The 17,933-nt window shown below is 37.1% G+C and overlaps 1 protein-coding gene across 17 annotated transcripts in view; it reads right to left on the bottom strand.

The window, feature by feature from the left end:
- The window catches only part of ROBO2 (roundabout guidance receptor 2), a 1,122,909-nt gene that overhangs the window by 277,160 nt on the left and 827,816 nt on the right, over positions 1–17,933 (bottom strand). The window lies entirely within an intron of this gene.

A 17,933-nucleotide genomic window follows, 5' to 3' on the forward strand; every position in this document is an offset into this window, starting at 1 on the left:
TCTCCCACAATACTGAGAAACAATTTCATGCTTGACCAGTTTTTTAGTCACATATTTGATCTCAGTATTATATGAAAAAAAAATCATCAGGAAAAACAAACTAAAAGGGGGTTTATGCACTAAAACACAACTGAATTCAACAGAAGGTAATGGTTTGTCACAAAATGTAGCCACCAAACCCCAAAATATTACCAGTACTTTTAGTCTCATTCTGATAAACTGTTGAAATGACAGTACCTTCCCCAAAAACTTAAGTTCTTGCAAACAAGCCTTTGAAATAAATGCAAAATAAAAAGATCACACGTTACTTAAGCAGATTCCATTGCATTTATTATATCGCTCAGAGTTTCTTCTAAACATTGAATATAAATTATGCTGATTAACATCACAGTCTGAGGTGATCTGAGGGGGAAAATGGATTGTGATCTGCAAAGGATGAACAGAGACATCAAAGCACTTAGTTACCACATCTGAACTGCAGTCATCTTTTAGAACGACACTCCAAAGTGCTGACAGGATAGAGAAATCTGTGCAAGTTGCTATCTGAAAGACTGCAAATCCCTCTTTCTCAAGAGAAAAATAACACACATTCCCCGTATTTTGTGCCTTCCAACCTCTCCAATCACGTCTGCATCACAAAGGGATTTTGTTGTTGTTTAGAATGTCAGATTTCCTCCAATTGCAGAGGCATACTTTAATTTGTATTATTACTTCAGATACTAAGAATCAGGGGAAAACAGAAGTGCTATCCTATTTAGAGATGGTTATTTCACCAAATTCTGTGTATCTCAGGTATTTAAGACATACATCATCAAAACATCTACTTAGACATACACTGAATAATACTAATGAAACCTAGCCAAATGCAAATGACAAATTTTACCCATTATAAAAACCAATCAACTACCCAGTGATTACATCTCAATCACTTTTCATATAAAGGAAGATGGAAAGGTAGTAATAGTTCCCTAAAGCTTCTTTGATCTTCTTGTCCTAAGGAGAAGGAAGAAAAGCAGTAAGGGAGGTTGTAGGTTATGGAGGAGAGTTGTAAAGTGTAAAATGGCAAATATATCCCATTGAAGTATAAACACAACTTTTTACTACAGTTAGCACACCACCTAGTATCCTAGAAGGTATGAGTAGTTCATGGACGAAAAGAAAGGAATCATTTCTGAGGGTACAATTATGTCACAGGCTGATGAGGCTGGGGTATGCCTAAACACCAGGTACAAACACTTTGTTGTAACTCTATCAGTCCCACCAGTCTCTCAAGGACAAGGATGTCTCTGAACAGTAATGACTTACAAATAATTCTGTTTAATGAAGGAAATGGTTTTCAATTTTTCTTTTTGATTTGTAGATGCCTTCATTTTCTTTTCCAGTGAAGGTGCAAACTCCTGCTTTGCAAATGTTGACCTACTGAAACTAACTTGCTTTTTTCTGTGTTTAAATATCTTTTTAAGCTATTAATGTTTTCTTCCTTATTTCATTTTACCCTCTCCAATTCCAACCAGAGTGATAAAATGTACAACAATAAAAAATCCAAACAAACAAACGAACAAAAGAACATTTTCTCTGACACTTCCTACACAGTTAAGTATCTGATATATGCTGTCAGTATTTGGCACACTATTTCTTCTTCTTTGGTATTCCTTTTCTTTGGTATTGCAAAAAACAAAACAAAACCAAAAACCAACCCAGCATTGTTCAAATACTCATCACTGAAGACTTCAGTAAATATTTAGTCTATTATGCTTAGAGTTCCAGGTACGAAGGTCAAATGAAACCACTTGGAAAGACACAGTGAAATCCTACATTTTAAACTTTGGAGAACGCAAATCTGACACAACATGGCTGTATGTCAATTTTCCTCATCTTCTTTGAATCTTTGTCTTTCATTTCTCTCTTTTTTCCTAAAGCAAGAAAGTGACTCAAGTCTGTAGGCTAAATTGCCCTGCTATCTGCAGATATGTCAATCCTTTTACATCTGAATTGCCTTCACCGAAGTGGAGATCTAGCCGAGCATACCACTACCTGATAGCAAAAAAGAAAGACTGATTGATGTTCTTAATGCACCTCAAACTAAAAATTAATAAAGATTTAAATTTAAGTGCTGGTTTTTTATGCCCCTCCTCCACTGTTTTCCCTTCCTTTCATTTCCATTTTCAACTGTTCCAAGCATCTACACAGAAAGTGTTTTAAATAAAAATGACCATAATTAAGGTTTTCGCTAATTTCCTTTTCAATTTTTTTCTTTCTAGTAGATTCAGATAATTTTCACTATTTTCCATATTCGGATATTTTTCACAATGAAGAAATAAGCTTACTTCTACTTTCTCTCAACTAGAGTTGAAATATTCATTCACTCTCCCTCTACAAGGAAAAGACTTTATGAAGCAATCAACATCTAATCAAGCCTGCAGAATTAGAAATTATTTTTTGAAAGTAAGAATGTGCACCTCAGTTCTCTTAGAAGAACTCACCTAGCAGGCACTATAACATGGTACTAAAATAGATTTAAAAATTAGCAGAGTTTTCCTGTTTATAATGCTTTTAGGAAATGAAGATGATGAAAGTGAAATTTGCACTCAAAGTCAGTCCAGAAGTAACTTAACAGCAAGTTTCTAATATAATCCACATTTACCATGGAAAGAAGTTTTCATGACTCAATCTATTCTAGAAGAAAAAGAACACGTAGCGATGTCAACTCTCAAAGAGGGGAAATATGTCACTATTTTTCCTCTTCTACGTCCCCAGTTTCTGATATTTAGTTCTGAACAATGACATCTCCTCCACTTGATACAAATAATAATACGTTTGTTATTGGAATGACTGGACTTAGGATGTCAAACAGATCCTACACATCAAACACAAGGTTACTTTAGTTCAAGACTTCTGTTTCCTGGGCCCTCTGATGAGTAAGACCATACTAATTATAAAGCCACTTGTTGTAGCACAAATTTCTGTTGAAAAGTGAATAAAAGCTAAGATTTTTGCAAAATGTCAGTGTAGATTATTATTATGTTAGCTATGCTCATCCAGCATCCTGCTACACTACTCAGTCTAGCCAAGAGGACTAATTCTGCACCTCCATGAGCCCCAGAGCCACACAGCCAAATTAAAAAAAACACTGACACTCCACTCCTGCCCTCCGTTATTAGACGCCTGTGAAACATAAGGGGTTATAAATCTTCTTATGACATGAAGATTGTTTCAAATCCACTGTGGTCACTGCTTATGAAAATGTTGTCTCTGAATCCCACTCCCAAAGACAAGGATATGTTTTTAAAAGTATGCAGGATACAAAAAATAAAAAAGAGCAGTGACATTTTTGTAAATTGTATGCTTTGATTGTCAATGACTTAGAAAGCAGTTTATTTTTAAAACAAACATTCTCAAAATCTTTGATGGCATATTCATCAATCCATCTGCTTCACTGTAAATTCTTTGAAGTGCAGGCGGCTTGTAACGTCATGTTACAGCAATTAATGAAGTTTTTGAATCTCTCTTGCTCTTTCACGCTCTGTTAATGGTGAAAGGGGTTATCATCTTCAATTTTCCATCCAAACAGTATACACAACTAGATATTTTCATACATTTTCATATTTCTTTCAATACATACATGCATTACATGTTTTAATATAGGGCTACTGAATGCAATCCAACTACATCTTAAAATGATCAGGATGACAGGTCAAAAAAATAGAAAGTGAAAATGTAGATGCTGCTGTGCTTCAGAAATAAAAATGGAATAAACGAATAAGAAAAAACCTATGGCCCTAACTATATAACGGATAAACTACAAAACTCAGTAAGTTCCTGAAATAAACCTTATGTTTCATGCTGTTCTATAATAAGCTAGCTATTGGATATGTGTTTGACTCTCGTCTCTCAGCTGGAATTAGATCTGCCTAACTCTTTCTTGCAGGCTTTATGCAACTAATAAGGATTCTCCAACAGCTCAAATGACAGATGTTTCTCGAAGAGCAGGTTCAGAGCTCGCTCTGATACAGGGATGGTCCTAGAAGACAGCATCCCAAAAACTGTGAAACTCCGTGGCTGTGCATATATGAGTAATTCTATATATTCATCCTGACAGTATTTGATCAGCAGGTTTGCTTTTTTTAAAATACATGCTGGAGCATCTTATCACAATCAAAAGTCAATTTTATAACTCAAAGGAGAGGCCAAGAATAACTGAATAAGGTTTCAGAAGCTTCTGAATGCCTGCATTTGCGCTCTGTGCAGATTTAAGACAACTCAATGAGTAGTCCACAGTGAAACTATTGTCTTTGATTTGGTGGTGGGGAGGGGAAGGGTGAAGGGGATGAAAAGAATAGCATCCCTGCATTCTTCCCACTGTCAATTCCGCAGCAACTCCTCTTTAAAAATAACTGGAAATCCCTGGGTGGTCTTGTGGAAAGCAAGCAAAGGGGAACACGCTCTGTACTACGACAGTTGTGCAAACCAAGTTCTAGACAGATGGACTTCAAGTCTCCAAATTACAAAGAATAAACCTGCTGTTCATGGTTGCCCCATAATGGCGGTACATTTTAAGTTTTTAAATTTTCTTTCACTGCTTTAGTCTTTTGGTTCTTGTGTTTTCCTTAAACTTTACTGTTTTTTCAACTATGACTGGAAGATGACTTCCACGCACAAAGTACACTGTCTAAACATATCCTCAATACAAATCAGTATAATATAAATGACAAATACAGGGCACTGAAATAAGTAAAGGTATTCCCAAATGTGGTATTATTTGTTCTGTGAGAAAGCTTTGAATATTCTGTCATCCTTTTACACATTTATGGATGAAAACCTGAAACAGACGCTCATTTTGCTAAGGAAATACTACAAAATGATTCTACAAGCTGAAAGTGGCCATGCTCTTCCTGTCCCAGATTTAACTTCACTACATCAGAGAGCATGACTGGGAGTCATGTCTCAACACCTACATCAATCTACCTTGCATGCAAGAATCCCTCAGCAGAACTTGCTACCCTGCTTACACTTGCCCAGGTATATTGGAAGCTTATTTTGTGGTTCTTTTTTGAGCCTGGATTTTTTTTCTCCAGTTAACTGTGGGAATACAACTGCTATACTTTCAGGCAAATCTGTGGTAAGACACTGAAAGACTGTCAGTTCTCCACAAACGTCTGTTGCTCCAATGGCTCCATACACTGGATTAAACCAGAACTCAGACAAACTAATAGCTGCATTTCACTCACAAAATCCAAGCTCCTCACTACCTTTAAGCTCTTGCCAGGAAACTTTCTTGTCTAGATAGAGACTGGGGCTACTGCATTCCCACATGCTGCAGCAAGCGTCAGGACTCCTGCCCTCATGGAGACCATGCAATCAATCACACTCCATGCCCTTGACCTTTCCTGAACTCTCAGGGCACCTTGGTTCATGCAGTCTCTTCTTGTGCTATGTTCAAGTACAATGAAGACACTAGCAAGGGCACTTGCTACCCTCACCAAATTTAGGGTTCTTTTGTGGAAGACAATGAAGAAGACTGTAAACCAGGGTTTACAAGGATGTACTTCCACAGAATGTACTGATACTGAACCACAAATGCAATTTAGTTAAATTTATAGGTATTTAAGGAGCTTTTAGGCAGTTGGGTTGAATATATACTTTTTACATTTTACAATCCTTTTCCTTAAGACAACATTCACTTTTTACCAGACTCAAAGCCTACAACCAAACACCAAGAAATTGTCAGGCAAAGACAGTGGAATTTTGCAATTTGGAATTTTTATCCAAATAGAATATTTAATTTACAAAACTAAATCCCAGTATTAATCTCTTGCATAGTCATAGCAATCGCAATCTCTTCCTCATGCTTTTGGAATCTGATTTACATCTTAGGCAAGAATCAAATACCAGTTTTGTCAGTATCAGAGTGTTTAAATTATTGGATTAAAAATGAGTCAGGTAATTTAATCATAGTGCATCTTGATTTACAAGAAATGTTGGCATACATGGTATGGTTCAACCACAGAACAGAGCCAAGTGCTACCATTTCCTATACATATATGGCTTGTAAGAATACAGTGTATTGAATATTAAATCTGGTTACATATAGTGATTGTGCATATTAATTATCTGCTTTATAAACTTGCACTTAATCATGCATCTCTTGTTTAGACTCCAGTTTTTTAAGATGACTAGATGATAATGAAGAAAAAATTGAAAGTAAAGCAAAGAAAACGAGCCCCAGTAAGCTACCAGTGTGATGTTCTCTCACAGGGAGAGAGCAAGGAGGGGGACTGGGGAGAAGAAAAATAAAAAAAAAAACACAAAAAAAAACCAGAAAAAAAAGACTTATCCAACTATTTTTTACACATTTTTCCAAAAATATTTCCTGTTTTCATCTTGCAGGGGACTGCATATTAACTTTTAAAAGAAGATTTATCTTTTTTTTAACAAAAGAAGATACTGTGTGTTGTGTCCCCAGAAAACGAAAAGCTCACGTATGTTTAGTATGTACCAACTGGTGGACATGCTGCTTCCCAGTCCAATGTTATTGTATCTTAAACTTACTATTTCATTCTTTGGTTTGTTTTACAGTCCAGGAATAAAACCACACTCTACTGAAACAAGTTTTTTCCTTTTAATTTCCTTTTTTCTTCAGCTACCTTTGAGGTTACTCTCATGGCAAAATCCTTACCCCTCTGGTTTCAGGCAGGCTCAGAATTATAGAGCAAGTTTTCAAATCAGGAACAGTGTATAATATATGGAGTGACACTGCTGATTAATACTACTGCAAAAAAATTATGCCATAACACATCTGGACACAGAATCTACTCCTGTTAACCCATCACACAACTCAAGAGACACCACTTCTGCTTATTTCTGTCAGAGCCCAAACCAAAATCAGTGTTTCTCTGAAGCCTCTTGGTAGCTCTACAAGTAATCCCAAAGGATCTAACTACATTTTTATCAGCCTATATAGCTGTGTGGATGCATTTCTTTTTTTTTTTTTTCCATCCAATTTTATCTCCTTTTTTTCAGTTGCAGGGCTTTATTGTGTGTTTTAGCTTATTCAACTATCCATGTTTTTCTCTTCTGAGCAATTGCAAAAGATATTCTGTGACACACTGTGAGAAGCAAGTATGCATAAAAATGGCTATACAAAATAAATAAACAAACAAATCACAAGACACGTGGAAAAGCAATGCAATTAATTTTTTCAACATTTTCACCAACATTGTAGGGGTTTATTATTTGTTTTTAAACCATTTAAATTAAAACATGTAATGACTGAGAAATTTCAGAACAATATTTGCATTGTATGTTAAAACTTCAAACAAGAGGAGCAAGTGACCTTCTATTTCTTCAAAATAAGATGAAAAAACATTTCCAAGCTTTGTTTTTTGTGTTGAAATTACGTACCTCAGACGTACATCCACATACAAGTAAGATCTGTGGTTTGATCTTTGGGTTTTATACATACTCTCTAAACAATCTAACATGAGGACAGAATTTACTAGACCTAGGCAGAACTGGCCACTTTGTTTGGTACCACCTAGCTAGAAGTTAGAGTAAAAAAAATTTGTTACATCTTTTATCTTAGAGAACAAGATGCCAAAAGTGGATGAAAGCCAAACTTAAACTTTTTTTCATTCAGTGTTATTTATATTTTGGTATACTTTAAGCTCTTTGCAGTATGCAAGGCCTTATTCCGAAGAAATATTTTGCAAATGAATACAATAGCACAATGCACCTGATAAATTACGTTAGAAACGGATAAACAGCTCAAGTTTTTATGCATCGAACTATTGACTTCCTAAGGCAGTCACAATCCCTTTCAAACTGAACACATCACCTCTATTTCCTTAGTTTCTCTACCTACCACTAACACCGATCAACTTCTTAAATGAAAGAAAGCAAGAATCTCAGCCACCAATCACTACACGTATTTCTAATAGTTATAGAAAGACACATGATACTTCTCCCTTCTTTGGCTGATCTGTCCACATTTCTTCATGTTCAGTACTCAAAGTCTGCACGGAAGTCAGAAGATCCAACTCTGCAGCTAACTGCTGCTAGGAGGTGGTATGGGATGTATATGACTGTTTTTTTTTAAAAAAATGATGCAACAAAATGCAGTTCTATATTTTAGCCATTTTTCATGCATACCGACGGTTTCCTTTGCACACTGGTACATTCAGGAGTTGATTATCAGGATAATCATGATATTGATTATATATCTGCAGCAGGAATTGTCAGACCCTCACAGGCTACAGGTCAACACACCTCTGCAACCATAAAGAGTGCCGCAGTTGTGATGGCTTTGCATAAGATAGTCTGCATACGCCCCCCAAAAATAACCCAAATAGACCCAAAAAAAGGTGTATTTCTTCCTAGAAGTCCAAAAAGAACATGCTGATTAACACCAAATCAAATCCAGTGCTGTTTAACATCTTTGTTGGCAACATGAAGCTCTGGACCCCTCAGCACAAGAAGGACGTGGACCTGTTGGAATGGGTCCAGCAGAGGGCCATAAAGATGATCAGAGGGCTGGAGCACCTCTCCTAGGAGGAAAGGCTGAGAGAGCTGGGGTTGTTCGGCCTGGAGAAGAGAAGGCTCTGAGGACACCTTATAGCAGCCTTCCAGTAGCTAAAGGGGGCTTACAGGAAAGATGGGGAGGGACCCTTTATCAGGAAGTGTAGCAATAGGATGAGGGGTAACGGTTTTAAACTGAAAGAGGGGAAATTTAGATTAGAAATTAGGAAGAAATTCTTTACTGTGGGGGTGGTGAGGCACTGGAACAGGTTGCCCAGGGAAATTGTGGATGCCCCATCCCTGGAGGTGTTCAAGGCCAGGCTGGATGGGGCTTTGAGCAGCCTGGTCTAGTGGGAGGTGTCCCTGCCCATGGCAGGGGGGTTGGAACTAGATGATCTTTAAGGTCCTTTCTAACCTGAGCCATTCTATGATTCTGTGAACAGCGGGATTGAGTGTATGCTCAGCAAGTTTGCCAATGACACCAAGCTGTGTCATGCAGTCAACAAGTTGGAGGGAAGGGATGCCATCCAGAGGGACCTGGACAGGCTTGAGAGATGGGCCTGTGCAAACCTCATGAAGTTCAACAAGGCCAAGTGCAAGGTCCTGCACCTGGGTAGGGGAAATCCCAAGCACAAATACAGGTTGGGTGGAGAATGGCTAGAGAGCAGCCCTGAGGAGAAGGACTAGGGAGTGTTGGTGGATGAGAAGTTCAACATGAGCTGGACCATGTGCTCGCAGCCCAGAAAGCCAACCGTATCCTGGGCTGCATCTAAAGAAGCGTGGCTAGCAGGTCCAGGGAGGTGATTCTGCCCGTTTTAAGAAGGACATGGACCAGTTGGAACAAGTCCAGAGGAGGGCTACGAAGATGATCAGAGGGCTGGAGCACCTCTCCTATGAGGACAGGCTGAGAGAGTTGGGGTTGTTCAGCCCGGAGAAGAGAAGGGAAACCTTATAGCAGCCTTCCAGTACCTAAGGGGGTCTAGAGGAAAGATGGGGAGGGAGTGTAGTGACAGGACAAGGGGTAACAGTTTTAAACTGGAAGAGGGGAGATTCAGATTAGATATTAGGAAGAAATTCTTTACTCTGAAGGTGGTGAGACACTGGAACAGGTTGCCCAGAGAGGTGGTGGAAGCCCCATCCCTGAAAGTTTTTAAGGCCAGGCTGCATGGGGCTCCGAGTAACCTGGTCTAGTGGGAGGTGTCCCTGCTCATGGCAGGCGGGTTGGAACTAGATGATCTTTAAGGTCCCTTCCAACTCTAACCATTCTGTGATTCTATGTTCCATCATGAATGCACAGAAACATTTTCACGAGCAATAGAAAGTAGGTATTGCACTCTATTTGATTTTCTTTCACAAATACATCTATTTACTTCCAGGACTGGACTTTATTCGCTGGGTTCTTCACCCTAACAATTAATCTTCTCAGGGGCTGTGAAACGCACTGCCTCATTCACCCTCACCATATCCACAATTCTCTCTCTATTGCCCCAGCTTCCTATTAGGAACTGTCACACCAACTGCTAGATTTGTCAAGCTCAAAAAACTTGGTGAAGATCACTCGACAATGATAAAACACATAACATTTTTTTCAGACTGTTGCATATTCCTGTGTGTCTGAAAAGGGAATAAGTGGACTGTTATTAAATTGCTTTCAACTACCGGTCGTTATTCACAAAAATGAAAGCTTCACTGATTTGGTCTCCATTGAAATCTTGCAACTCAAGCAGGTAAGAAGACCTGCCAGTTATTCCTTACTACACTTTAAGGAATTTTAAAATATATTCTTATTCTGTGGATTTAATGTCTTTTCAAACACAAAATTCAATCATTATATCAATAAGGTGACCATAACAATTATGTAGCCTTAGTAAGTTTACATTATTCATAAATAGCTGTATAGCTCAGTTCAACAGTTTGCATAGTTTGCTGAGCTTAGCATAAAAATGTTTTTAACTCTTCATTATAAACACTTTCTAATATGCATATGCTGAAGTCTGGGAAAATACAGACAGATGCTTTGAAAGTAATTACTGTCTCCAAAATATTGGCAAAAAATAAAAAAAAATTCAGGGAAAAAAATTAAAATGTCACTTCTCAAAGAATCCTAAGACATACATTTATTCTATATGAAATTGCGCTTTTGCCATCTTCACTGCAAGAGCTATTAACACACTGGTACTCCTGAAATAGGAGAGAATTTATTTGGAAAGAGGGAAAAGATTTTACAGTTATATGCACTGTAAAATTGGCTCACGTTAAGGAATAATGTGACTCCCATTAAAAATCTGCCATTTACCAAGTGTTATGGCATAATTGATATTCACGATACCATGATACTTCTCTTTTCTTAGGATAGCAGATGATGTATTTGATGTAATTGGGCAGTATCATTACTGAAGAGCAACCACTGTAAACTGCTTTACTTAGAATAAGGTACTACTTGCAATTTTCAGAAAAGAAATGATAAATTGGGTGCATAGCATTGGGAACCTGTTATTAAACAGCACATTCAGCAAGAGAAAGTTGTAATATGGAATGAGAGCCATAAAGGAATATGCAGAATTACAATGCCACAATAGCTATGTAATTTGATTTTAAATTCACGTGACTGATGAAAAATTCAGAATCAATGCTCTTCTTAGACTCAGATGCCCTCCTTCTGTTCCCTAATGCTACTTTTCTTTCTCAGTCCTTTCCAGGAAGCCTGCTTTAATTTAGTTCTTTTGATCCAGATCTGCAATGGGATCTTCATGAGCCTCTTGAATGGACTGATGCTGTGATGGTTAGTGAATCAATTGTCATTTTCTGATTCTGCTTTCTTAGCTGAACCACCATCTAAAGCAGCTGGGTTTTTTTTGCTTCCTTCTCAGATGCTGAAGTGTATCTCATTTCTACTAGGTTCAGTACAATTTCAGACACAGTCCCATTGTTTTCTTTGTTCACCAAAGATTAATTACATGGCTGAGTTACGGGAATAATGGACTTCCAGGAATGAGCTATTTACATAATTTACACTGTTGGTAAATTATGAAGTAAAAAGTCTTAAACGTCAAGTGGCAGTCAGGTGCTTACAACATCAATGGCACATACACACTTGAGCACAACATTGAGGGAACACCTCCTGAGCTACAAATGAGACATGAGACTAAGCTTCTCTATTTTGAGGGACAATTTGGCAGGGGTTGTTGTACTCTTTGCAAAGTAGGGTTTTTTTGGGTTGGGGGGGTTTTTTTTGTTTTTTTTTTTTTTTTGGTAAGGAAGGCCAATTTTTCACTTTCACTAATAATCTTGTTGGTTAGTACAACTATTTGTACTGCATTAATATCAAAACAAAAATAATGTACCATTCCCTGTGGATTATCCTAAATGCAAATAATCTTTTTCTTTTTTGTTTTTTTGCAGCACAGCACCACAAAAAAAAAAAAGACAAAAAAAGACAGAATTACCTTTTCAGAACCCATTTAGAAATTAATGTCTTCAGCTAAAATAAAAGCTTTACTTTTAGGGCTACACTAACATGATAATGATAAAATTCTGGTTTAACTTCTCAACAACTCCCACATAAAATCCAGTTGAGACACAGAGAAAAGAGTGATTCTACACAGCACGATAGTCAGCTCATTTTGAATGTAAATGAAATCAGAAATACCCACAGAGAAGTTTATTCTTATGAGATTTCCAACTTAATCTCAAAACTAAATGGTTTTGGATATGTGCTTAGGTAAGCAAACAGACTTGGAAACTGATGAATGAGTATCTTAGAACTTTCTTCTTTTTGGTAAACTAAAAAGGATTGTTTTACGTGCAGCAGGCAAATTGTCACCAGTGAAACAACTATCTGAATCACTTTACTATGCACAACCTGCATGACCATTCTTAACTCACGGATTAAGAAAGCTTTAATCTCTCATTAACTGCAGCCTATCTACTGCTTACATAGAGAAGACAGAGGATCAAGTTTTTCTATTCCTAGTTCTTTTTTGAGGTGGTTTTTTTTTTTTTCCACCTTGAAAAAGAGGCAGATTAATTTCTTTGTGCTTCAATTTATCCACATGTAGAAAGGGAATTTATAACAAATCTGGAAATGCACTCCCTTGTTCATTTCAAGAGAGAACACGCACAAACTCAACATCATTTCAGCACCTTAAAGCATAATTTTCATAGCTTCCTCAAGGTCACCTAAAGCACAATATCCAAAATGGCCCCATCTTCTATCAGCCAAGCCATCAGGCAAACAACAACACTGGCAAGGGAATGTTCTGTTTCATTTTATTGTGAGGTTGTATGTTGCCTCTAGCTATGACTTTCAAATGGTTTTACAGGTCACTTTTTTGAGGTCTTGAACACACGGCAAAATAAAAATAATTGCAGAATCACAACTGAAACCTTCACGTCTTTTCCCAAAGCACAGATCTTTCTGGATACCAACCCAACAAAACATTAAACATTTTTTCTACTTTTTCTTCCATCATTTCTATGCATTAGAAATGACTATATCCTGTTCTTTGTTATCATTACACTTTATTCCTCTGAAGAAAAATTGGTAATATTCTGAAGGAGAAAAAAAAAAAAAAATTTTTTATCAACAGTTGTCCTTCCTTTCCTCTCCCCAGCCTAAAAACATATTTAAAAGTATTTAGATGATAGTGTAACTTGATAATGTAGAACAGTTTGCAGAAATGGAACATTTTCACTCAGTGCAAAATCATACTACCACCTACTCCTTCTCCTGTATCAGTGCCATTATTAACCAAATAAATGCTTAAAATTAAATACTCCCTTAACATATCTGCACGGAAATATATGAGTTCACTAAATGAGAAAAAAAATATAAATAACTAAAGCCCAGAACTACAGATTAAGAAAGGTCATAGACAATAATACTGCAGCATTGCATTATGTTACCTAATAAAGGCATACAGAAGGCAAAAAAGGTCTCCCCAAACCTGGGTAGAAAATTGCATGAATATATTCATTCTATGAAGAAACAATGAGAAACGGTACTGGGAAAGTAATGGGGGAAACAACATTTTTGCTATGGCATTATCCTATATTCCTGAGCTTCCACTACTTGATATAGAAAACACCCACATCCATGAAACAGCTTTTGACATATAGATAATGAATTCTCTATTCTGCCTTCCTATTGTGTTGGTTTCCACTATTTATTAAAGTCATCAGCTTTTCACGGGAACACTAAAACCAAACCAACACAAAAAATAGGAAGATAATGGGTGGATTTCTGTGGCAAACAAACTGTCTAAGAATAGCACATCAAGCAGTGATTTAATCATACAGCGTACCTTTGTGTGCTTTACACAACTCTGCTGTTCCCTTAATTCTTCAGCTGCTTCTTATAAATACTCTTCTGGGTAATGCCTGACACATTAATTTCTATCTAGGGATAAGGCTCTGTTTTGAAACAGGTACACAAACAAATACACATAGGACCCTTCTTTTATACTTCACCCAAGAAAAATATACTGGGAGCTGACTTAATCATGAAGGAAAACAAATTTCTCCTTATTTATACTGTGACGAGCATCACAGCATTGATGAGTATAGCAGTAGGTACCTATGCGCTTCCAGTATTTTAACCAAAAAGCTAGCTGTAGTGCAAGTTAAAGTATATGCAGCACCAAAAAAACAACTTTGCAGAACCTGCTCAGTCCCCCTGAGCTCTCCTTATTCCACTGAGACTGCTCTGACTGTTGTAAATAAAATTGCAGATTAAAATCTCTGCACTAATCAGCAAGAAGGGAACTCTGAAATCAGAGAAAGAGATGACAATGGGTCTCAGTCATGCTCCTCTTGAAATAAATGGCAAGCAGGATCAGGCTGTGTGTATTGATTCTATGATTCTACTGAATTAAAATAAAGCCTATATACAAAAGGATTAACAAAAAAAAACCCAACCCAACCCATAGTTAATGCACTAACAGTGGTCATATTGCTGTCTTCCTGACATCCACCCCACTAAGTGCACTTAAAAGCTCATGAGCCGGCAAATACAAAACACAGGTGATGGTAGTAGTAATTTGTCTATATATGTGAAGATGACTTTTTCAGAAAGAAATCATGTGGTATCATTACTGGAGTCAGAATAAACCCAAATAATCCTTATCGCCTCTTCAGTAAATGAAGTAAACACTTGGTTTTCTTAGCTTTCAAAAGCAATACAGAAGTCTTATTTTCATTAATGTATTTCAAGTGTACTAAATTGTGTGCCAAAAATTTCATGGAGGGAGAGAAAATACAATACGATAAAGTGCTTCAGGTTATAACGGTAAAAGACTCTGATTTATTAGATATTACTTAGCTATTCTGCCTGTATCGTAAACAAAGATTATGGTATAATAAATTAATCTTGAAGGAAGTAGCTGAAATTTACTATTTGTGTCTTTAGAGCCTTTGGTCACAATGGAAATGCATCTGAAATATATTGAGACATAACCTGTCCTTTTTATTATTTACATGTGTCAACTTTCTCTTCAACACCAATTCAATTACTGTTTCTTCAGGATAAAAGCTTGCTGTGAATAAACTATAATGGGAGATGAAGAACAACAAATATAAGTCATAGTTCTGTGAGACAGATCTTTCTCCTATTCTTGTTGTACCACTTTTACTAAAAAATTTCTGCTCTGAGTGAAAAGGTCCCTAAACAAAAGGGCCTGGTGCAGCCTTTGATTTTATGATCTGTTTTCTACAGCTGCAAAATCTATTCACAAGGTCCCTTCCCCTTAAAACTCATAAAATTTGATGACAGCTACGTCAGGTTTTAGACAGTACGATTCCAATGGTGTCAATGAAATTACTCTAAATATAAAATGGTGTAACTGACAATTCTCTTATTTGGCTGGAGAATTTTTTAATTATTTTTCCAATTGTTCAGCTGACCCAATTGCAAAAGTGGTTCAAGCTGCAGGACAGAACAGTTTGACCTATTCTCCTTATCTCTTCCAAAGACAAAAAAACCGAAACTTTTAAGTGAAGCTTTTTATTCTACCAGGATCAACAAATTTTGTATCAGACTTAGCACGTTTCAAGAAATTCCTAGCAATAAGGTTAATTTCTAGACGTACACTTTACTATGTGGGAATTATGTGGGGATTTTTTGTTCGCTTATATGTCTGGTTATGAGATGGGAGGTAGGTAATAGACTTCAACAGACAAGACAGTCAAACTATTTCGGATGAAAAACTCAGGCATGCCCAAGAGCAGAAAATCGCTCAGGGTTATATAGCATACCATGGCATAAGTAGAAAAAGAATTCAGAATTCCCGTTGCCCACTTTGGTGCAAGCTTCACATCTTTTTTCTTTTTTTTTTTTTAACTCCCTCAGATCAGTAGAAGTGGCACAATTTCAGAGTGCTGTCCAAATCTTTGGTGTGTATCCATTCAAATGCTGCATACGACACCTAAACTGAAAAAGCTGTGCAGTAGCTATTGAAAACTGCACCACCTTCAAGTGGAATTCATTTCATCTTTTTCATTCTCTTAATTTCCATTCACCTGGGAAGAGCATGCAATAAAAATACCTATTCTTAATAAAACTTCCAACATTAAAAAAAAGGAGTATAACCACACTAATTTTCAACAAGTATTTCTAATGCCCAACCCAAGGCTTAGAAAACCAAACAACAGTTGATAGAAATGTGATTGACAGAAAAGATAATCTGTTATTGCCTCTCAAGAACCCCAAACTCATCAAGGACAGTGCATTTCACTACATGTAGTACAGCAGTGATAATATACAAACTGACACCTGGAACTCAAGACAGTAATGATTTTCACCAGTTGCCCACTCACTAACATAATTTATTCCGGGCCATTTACTACAACTTCTTTTATGATATGCAGGAACAAATGTCTCTTCTAATATTACACATCAGCCAGTTCCAGACTTTTTGTTGACACTGAAATTTTTCAGAAATACTACTGTAAGGTGACAGATGATCTATCTGCATAATACTGGAACACTTTCCTACAGTTTTGTCTGGTTTTTTTAGCTGAAAAACTCTAAGTAAGTTCCTTATATTGTTCTCCAGTTGTTCTCTCCTTCCATTGTTCTATCCTGCTTGTGTGTTTTGAATGAGACTCTGAGGAGTGCAAATGATTTGAGTGGCTAGGCTAAGGCAACAAAGCCTACTCAACCTCAACTACCTGAAAGGAGGCTGGAGAGAGGTGGCTGTTGGCCTCTTCTCCCAGGTGAATAATGACAGGACCAGAGGAAATGGTCTGAAGTTGCGGCAGGGGAGGTTTAGATTAGATATTAGGAAGAATTACTTTACTGAAAGAGTGGTCAGGCACTGGAACAGCCTGCCCAGGGAGGTGGTTGAGTCACCATCCCTAGAGGTATTTAAGAAACGTCTAGATGTGGCGCTTCAGGGCATGCTCTAGTGGCAGAGATTGTAGGGGTTTGTTGTGTGGTTTTTTTTGTGTGTGTATGGTTGGACTCGATGATCTCAAAGGTCCTTTCCAACCATGAAGATTCTATGTTTCAACAAAGGTGGTCACTACAGAAACACAACTGAATGCTGTATGCAATCTTACCTGGGTACCTGGGTTGAAATGCAGATCAAATTCTGACCAAAGCCATATAAAATGCACATTAAATTTATAGCCTAGCCCAACTCATTCAGAACATACACTGAAACCCATATACAGATCTTCCATGGGGACTAATGTATGTAGGACATTTGAAAAATGTTGTTTTCAACTGCTTCTGGTATTCTAGGCAATAGTAAAGACCTTTGCCCTTGTAAATCCCACTGTCATCGATGTTTTCAATATCATCACTTTAATTGTGAAATAATAACCTCAGGAGGGAATGCTTATCAGTGGCTTCTGGTTACATGGGATGCTTCAAGCCTGAAGACTTGTAATAAAATAATGGTGCCGAGCCTACACTACAGAAAAAGGATCCATATGAATAAAACTGTCAAACCTATGGGCCTTAATACAGACGACTGAAAACAAAAATGTGCATGATTAATGCACGTGATTTGTGCTGAAATAACCTTGCTTTCTGACTACATCACAAACTGCTAAAGAAGCAGTTTTAGGAGAGGAAGTTATGAATTTATTCATTTACATCAGCTTGCCATGAGCTGCCTTTTTTTTCATACCATAATAAGTAGCTCAGATTCACTGAAGAACTCCAAATTGCTCTGATTTTTTCGCCATTTTCTACCTCCAAAGAATCATACACAAAAGAAAAGCATCACCTGTACCCAGATTTTAAACTACAGAATGATGACTACCTAAGCGAATTAAAGTTTTCATACCTTTTCTAAGCATAAAAATATAGAAAAAAAATCATCTGAGCACTGCCACAGTGCTTATTCACACCAAACCCCATTATTAACCAGAGTTTTGCCAGATAAGCTTGGGAGAATTAGAAAAAGCTTCTCACA

This window comes from Larus michahellis, chromosome 1 (genome assembly GCF_964199755.1).
Source record: "Larus michahellis chromosome 1, bLarMic1.1, whole genome shotgun sequence".
Lineage (NCBI taxonomy): Eukaryota > Metazoa > Chordata > Aves > Charadriiformes > Laridae > Larus > Larus michahellis.